Here is a 7,610-nt window from a genome sequence, read left to right as displayed (position 1 = left end):
CGTGTTCACACACGTGAGCTTATGTCACAGCAGTGTTTGTGCGTCTGTCTATCTGTATGCTCGATATCTCAAAACAGCTCATCAGATCAGAATCAAATCTGGTACATAGATTTAGTTTGCAAATGGCAAGAGCTGATTAGTTTTCGGTGGATGTGGCTTGCTTACTTTTTGTTCATTTGCATAATTAATGATTTTAGAAAAAAAACGGATATACATTTACAACGACTGCTAACAATTTGATAAGATTTGCTACAGATGTTGATCACAACAAGATATATCAGCTGTGAAAGATATTAAGTGTGACATGAAAGATAATGGATAATTTACATATTTAATGAATTTTCCTAATTAGGGCTATCTATCTGAATTGACTCCATCAAAATTGACGAAACTCGGTACGCATATTGAAGATACTATGATTTAACATTATTGAAAGTCATTAAGCATTATTACCTCTTCCAATACTACTTTGCATATTTAATGAACTTTCGAAATTAGAGACATATATTTGAATTGTTTTACCAAAATTGATGAAACTTGCCATGTACATTGAAAATACTATGATGTAACATTATTGAAAATCATTAAGCAGTTTTACTTCAGCCAATTCCTAATTTGCATGTTTAATGAACTTTCTTAATTAGGGATATTTATCTGAATTGACTTGTTCAAAGTTGACGCAACTTGCCATATACGTTAACGATACTATGATACAACATTATTGAAAGTCATTAAGCATTTTTTTCTTCAGCCAATTTCTAATTTGCATTTTCAATTATCTTTTCTAATTACTGATATATACTGGGAATTACTTGATCAAAGTTGGCAAAACATGCTATATACATTGATGATTATACCAGGTTAAAACAATATTGAAAGTCATTTCAGATTTTCATGTCAGCTAATTTATAATTTGCATATCTAATGAGCTTTCACAGTTTGGTATATATGGCCTGAAGGACTTGGCTAAAGGTAATTACACTTGCTATATAAAGTGGTGATACAATGACAGCAGTCAAAAAAATTTAATATTTTTATTTCAGCTAATTACATATTTGTATACTTCATGGCCTTTTAGAATTAATGTGGTGAATGTTCTTCATTATGTTGATCATAATACTTTCAGTGAAGTTGCCAACATGTGGCAAAGGTTCAAATTCACACATAACTGCAATATATGATGAAACACGTGAGCATTTTCAGTTCTGGTTAAAACGGAATGTTTAATTTTAGAGAAATTACACATCATCTACTTATGATTTTGTTACTGTGCAATAAGGCTTCACTTTTGAACGTTCCATTTCATCTGAATCTCTTGTCGACTTCAAAGACGAAATATGCCACCATCAGAACCCTTGCCTAAGATCTATTTTTTTCAATATATCAGAAATTTTACACTGAAATAAGCGATTTTTTATTCAGTCATTCTGACACGATTTTGATGACTTCACACGTTACCTGTCAAACCCGGACTATTCGAATGGACCACTGTAACAACCCCAAGCGCAAAACCATAAATAGAACTATATGTATTCCTATGTGCGTGTTTATGTACGCTGCATTTTTTTACATTGCTATAACGTGGGACCTTCATCAGCGTCCGTTTTCCATAGAACAGCTAATCGTCAGATCACGGCATTTTATTGCGCAGTCAGCGCAATGAAAAGTAATATCGGATTGTTTATAAATGCCATCACGAACTTGACATCACTATAGACAGAGGGTGCAAATGATTTATGCGATATGCTGCCGTACAGCCATTTATCAAGAGAAACGCTGGACGTCTTCGGCAACGCATGCGCCGGTCTTTCAGTACGGCTGTCGCAAAAGCAAAGGTGACTTTGAAGATGTGATTTATCAGCAAAAAGATTATACCCTGCTACGACTGATGAAACGACCACATTACGGTAAAGATATCCCTTATGAGAAGTCAATAACAATTTGAATCACGTAATCAAAATCACGATATAAACATATAAAAACTGCGGATTATATATAAATATCATGACACAGCTATCTGTATAATAATCTATGACAGATTCATTTAAATACCTAATTACGTGAGTTATACCTTAATTTTATATATTTAGTTAAATACGAATGAATACATTTCTACTAATATTCACGTGGGTTTCCAAATGTAATAAGCTTTAAAAATTGCGGTGAATTCATTTCTCTCACATAATTATCGTGGGATTTCCGTGTGTCTTCAAGATGATGGCATATATTCACCAATAACAATAAGAGATTATAAGATGGAGGTTATTCGGTGAGAATTAAAAAGGACAAGATATGACACTGAAAAGAACAGCTGACTGTTGTCAGATGTTTCGTTTCTTAATTCGTGAGATTACGCTCAAAGTGCTGAATGCCCTCGCCATGGAAACGGATGGGCCAGTTATTTTGTAGTGTGGCATTGCAATTGCGTCAGCCCGCGACCTCCACGCCCGCCAAGGGGAGGGCACCCAGAAATTACCAGGAGAGTTAAATCGAGGGGGAAACCGCAGAAACGGTGAAAGATGAACAACTGGATGCTGTTGCTAATGGCAACAAAGTGATGGAGGATATTTATGAGAGAACTGAAGATGAGACAGTTTGCACTGTTTTCGCAGACGACAAAATTGTTGAGGATACATATTTGGCGGTAACCCCAGATGCAAAATTACACGCACATTTCCAGAAAAAAACGGAAATTGAGTCACAGAGCCCACCGATACCGAATATTCTGAACACAATGTACGGTATCAACAAAATGATATCACTTCCTCAGATTGGAAATACTGACAAGAATAGTAGTGAGAGATCGCTTATCAACTTGACAGGCGAATTGTCAGCTATATCTTCAGTCAAGGGACAATGCCTGGCCAATCAAAGCACCGCTTCTATGGATACACTGTTCTAAACATACCAAAGATGATCGAGCTTGAATGGGCAGATGAAATGACACGTGATGTTCTTCGACATAGATTTCAAGACATCATCGATATCATAACGACGGTGGGATTCAACCTGGAACGTCACCCAGCGATAATCATACGAATTATCAATTCCTACGGTATGCTCGATATTAGGCCTGGCAGGAACGAGGCCTCGCAATCTGAATACACACGGGAATGCCTTCACTAGCAGATCATAGATTGGAAGTTGCATCCCAGGGACGAAGAAGACATGCTCTGTATGTCGGAATGTTTGGCAGCGCTAGCCTATCTTCTTTTATTGATTATCGGCTACACCGCAGTGTGCAGCGAACAACAACAATCTATCTTTCTCGTATAGGCCTACATGCCTCTTTAAAAGAACGCGTGGTTTCCATGACAATAATCAGAAGTAGGGTGCATGTAATGGGTTGATTTTGAATTTTAGAAGTCAAAATCAAAACTCTTTTATTCATTTTTAGCTACTATAGACTATAGTATATAGAAGCTATTGGGATGGGTGTCAGTCCGGCGTCCGTCGTCAGTCTGTATGTATGTATGTATGTATGTATGTATGTATGTATGTATGTATGTATGTATGTATGTCCGTTTGTGAGGCGTCCGTCCACTCAAATATCTTGAGAACCGCAGTACTTACTGATTTGATATTTGTTGTGTAGATGAAAAATATGATTTTGAGAAACTACTTTTTTTGATTTTTTGATATTGTTGAAAATAGGCAAATTAATGCCAAAAAAGGTGTTTTTGGTAAAAAATCTTCTTCTTCATAACCGCTGGTCAGACAGCTTTGTTGTTTGGTATACAGGTCCCTAAGGATAACCCAACTTAGATTTGTTCAAATTGTGATGAAATATGCAAATTTGTATTTTTAAGGAATTTTTTTGTCATTTTTGGTTAAAGTTTGACTTACATTGTCTGTAATTCTTGTACTGTATAAACCCTATCAATTCACCCAGAAAAAAAATAATTAATATGTTTTTAAATAATTGAATTAATTAGGAAATCATCAAAGCCAAAATAATTTTAGTGTGGAATTATCAGAAAGTTCAACTTTTTTTGACAGTTCATAGTGAATTGAGGATTAAAACATGTAAAGGCAACTTTCCTGAATTAAAAAAAAAAAAAAAAAAAAAAAAACTTTCCTGAATCCCAACTTTGATATATTCTGGACCACCATTTATGTTATCTAAAAGAAATTGTTCATAATAGTTTGTCATGATAGGGTGGTCAAATAAATAGAGATAGAGAAAGTTCTAATTTCCATTTATGGTTGACTTGGTAAGGATAAAATAAGATTACTTTTTGAGGAAAAAATAGAGTGGTCAATTAAAAGAGTGGTCAAAGTGATAGGGTTTTTATGGTAAAGCTGGGCTGTAAGATTCCTCATGTGCTATTTATAGCAATTATGCAATCTGTGTAAACAGTGCAATGAAAGTGTAACATGATTCCTTATGATGCTTTTGATGACCTTGAACTTCTTAAGTTTCAAACATTTGTCTCTTCAGTGTGCTTTCTCTGAGTACGTACAGTCTCAACTTATTCAACAGAACTTACTTACAATTTTAATTTGAAAGTTAAAATGTGCTTGGTTAATAGAATGAAAATACTGATATTAAAAGATAACCAGCTCAAGATTCTTTATAAACTGACAGATATGCTGTTTTTTATGACGTAAATCTTGATTTAAGCAAGTCTTGTTTACTTTTAATTAGAATGTAATTAACTCTCGTTTATTTGCTATTATAGACTAATATACCGGTAGTCTGTTGAAATATGCAAATCTGTATTTTCACAGAATTTTTTTCCATTTTTGGTCAGGTCATCCTGAAATTAGCTATCAAAGATATCCACCTTCTTCATCAATACATGTGTCACAAAAGGTTGTTCTCTACATAACACAGCAGAGCTTTGTCAACTGTTGAGTCGCTTGTTTTTTCAAAACCACTGGTCAGACAGCTTTAATATTTGGTTTACAAGTCCCTAGGATGACCTTAGTGAGATAATTTCATAGAGTCAGGAAATACTTAATTTTATATCCATGTCTATAGTAGCTTCAGGGACTTTGGCCCTATGTTTATTTGTTGTAATGAAGTTGTATTCCCCTGGCATCAAATTTGCACATGGCACGGATAGTAGATAATTTATTAGTATATTTGCTTCTTCAGCTTCGTTGCTAATCAAATTATTTTGAACATAAAAATGAATATCTGTGAATATCTATGAAATTGCTGTACAGTTTTGTATTATTTTTTAGAATTTTCCCTACCTTACAAAGTTTGCCGAAAGAACACAAAACGGGGTAAGAAAAGTGAGCGATAGCCAATTCAAGTTCGTTGTCGTCACATGAAAAATGTTTTCGTCTCCTTTTTTTCTGAATTTTAGTGAACCACAATTTCTAGCCCGCTTTTCATCCAGCAAAAATCAATTTAAAGGCCAGAAACTGTAAATTTTGATGATATTCTCACTATTTGCATTTTGTAAGTCAGTTGCAAGTAGCTCTTGTTCTACTCCCAAAAGCATGTTGAAACACCAACTATTTAGCACTGATTTAGTTTAGATTTGCATTCAAGTCCGGAGCAAAATTTACTTATCGACCATACAGAAGCAGTTTACACATGTACAGGCTGAGTTGTAAAGTTGAATAATGTGTATCTCAACATGCTTCGGGGACTAGAACAAGAAACTGTGGACAACATGTAAAACAGAATGGTGAAAAAAATCGTCATAAGTTATCGACACACATACAAGCATATTCTGTATGTACATGTAAAATGTGCATTTTGTTTATAAAAAGTATGTGATATTCATACGGTGCAAGCTAACAGACGCATCAGTAGAGAGACAGCGTTGTTACTCACACGAAAGTGACCTATCCTTCACGAATCGTCACGAGTTGTGGGGAAAACGGAATAACATATAGACTTTAATGATATATGAGAACCATACTTGCTTTTCTTAGTTACGATTGCTCAGTAGTTCTATTTGGTCATAGAAACACAGTTGGCCATATAACTTGCAGACTTCGCCGTACCCTACACTAGTTACAGTATCAACACTCTGTTGACCAAAATGAAATCGAATTCGTAATGCTGAAGTTGTGGTATTTTACTAGGCTATAATAACATTATTTTGACTTGAATAGTTGAAGCATATGGGATAGCCTATGTGTCCGTCCCCAGTGGTGGGTAGGTGTTTTGTTGTCTTGCTAATAAAGGTTTATTCTACCAAACTTTGGTGTTTTGGTCTTGCACTGCCCTTGACAATCTTGCGTAAACGTTTTATCAGCATGCTGCATCTATTATCTGACCAGTTTGGTTGCCTAATTCGCCAAAGCAAGCAAGGTGGTAATTTTGTCTATTATCTGATGAGTCTGAGTGCCTTGCTGGTGCGCTCGTTGTGACTTTGTCAAAGTTAATCCGGTGATAATCTGGTGACACCGTCCACAGATTAGTAATTTACCCTTGCTTACTTTGACAAATTAGGCACTCAAACTCATCAGATAATAGACTACCACCTTGCTTGCTATGGCGAATTAGGCAACCAAACTGGTCAGATAATAGATGCAGCATGCTGATAAAACGTTTACGCAAGATTGTCAAGGGCAGTGCAAGACCAAAACACCAAAGTTTGGTAGAATAAACCTTTATTAGAAATACAACAAAACACCTACCCACCCCTGGGGACGGACACATAGGCTATCCCATATGGTTGAAGTAAGGAATCGATCAAAGTACAAACAAGAAAACAAAAGACAGAGATTTTTTTCATGAATTATGAAATTATCAATATTTTGAATCTATGTTTTCATCTTGCAGTGTTCCCATACTGCAGCATGGGTTTCAAAAGTGAAAATCACTTTGCCATAGATCTTAAGATTACAGTGAAGAAACTGCCGAAAAAAATTTGTTAAAATTAAAATGTTCCTGAGTTTTCACAGTGATATACATTGCAGGCGTAAAATCCAGAAAATACCCAACCCTATCAACAGATGTGACCATTCTTGAAGGTGGTTGCCTTCGTAATCGCAGCCTGAGGCAAGTTGAACGATTCCTGATGACGGATCTTGAAGGCACCACGCATCTCAGACGGATGACCCGGATGTGCAGTGCATACATGACCTGATGATCAATATATCGCCCAAAAGTCATTCAACATTCTAACACACCTCGTCCGCAGTCTGTGTTCTAATTCGTTCTAATTGATAATCACGAGGGATGCGTTCTTTTTGTGCTGATCCACGTAAACGATGTCATAAGGCATTATTTGTCGGAAGTGTGCCAGGCATCAGTCCCGAAAAATGATGCCCACTGACTTCAAAAATGTAAACAAAGATGTTGTCTGCGGCCAAGCGACACGATAGTCGAGAAATTTCTTGGTTTATCGTACTTTCTGAAGAAGAACTAAATATACTCTGGTTTCCAAGAAGGGCATTAAACGTTTTGCCGAACCACGCCAACATATTACATACAACTGGTTTTGTGTATGGTACGTTCTTATGCATGACTGCGGATGAGGTGTGTTATAAGACATATATTGACTGGTCATGAGAGCAACAGCATACATACGTCTTTAACACCTCGGGCCTGTGAGTCATCTCAGACTGTTTCCTGAGGTCGAAAGCCGAGGGAAACAGTCTGGTGGGTTTTTTTTGTTTTTTTGGTTTTTTTTTTGGGG

Source organism: Ptychodera flava, chromosome 13 (genome assembly GCF_041260155.1).
Source record: "Ptychodera flava strain L36383 chromosome 13, AS_Pfla_20210202, whole genome shotgun sequence".
NCBI lineage: Eukaryota > Metazoa > Hemichordata > Enteropneusta > Ptychoderidae > Ptychodera > Ptychodera flava.
This window is presented reverse-complemented; position numbering follows the sequence as displayed.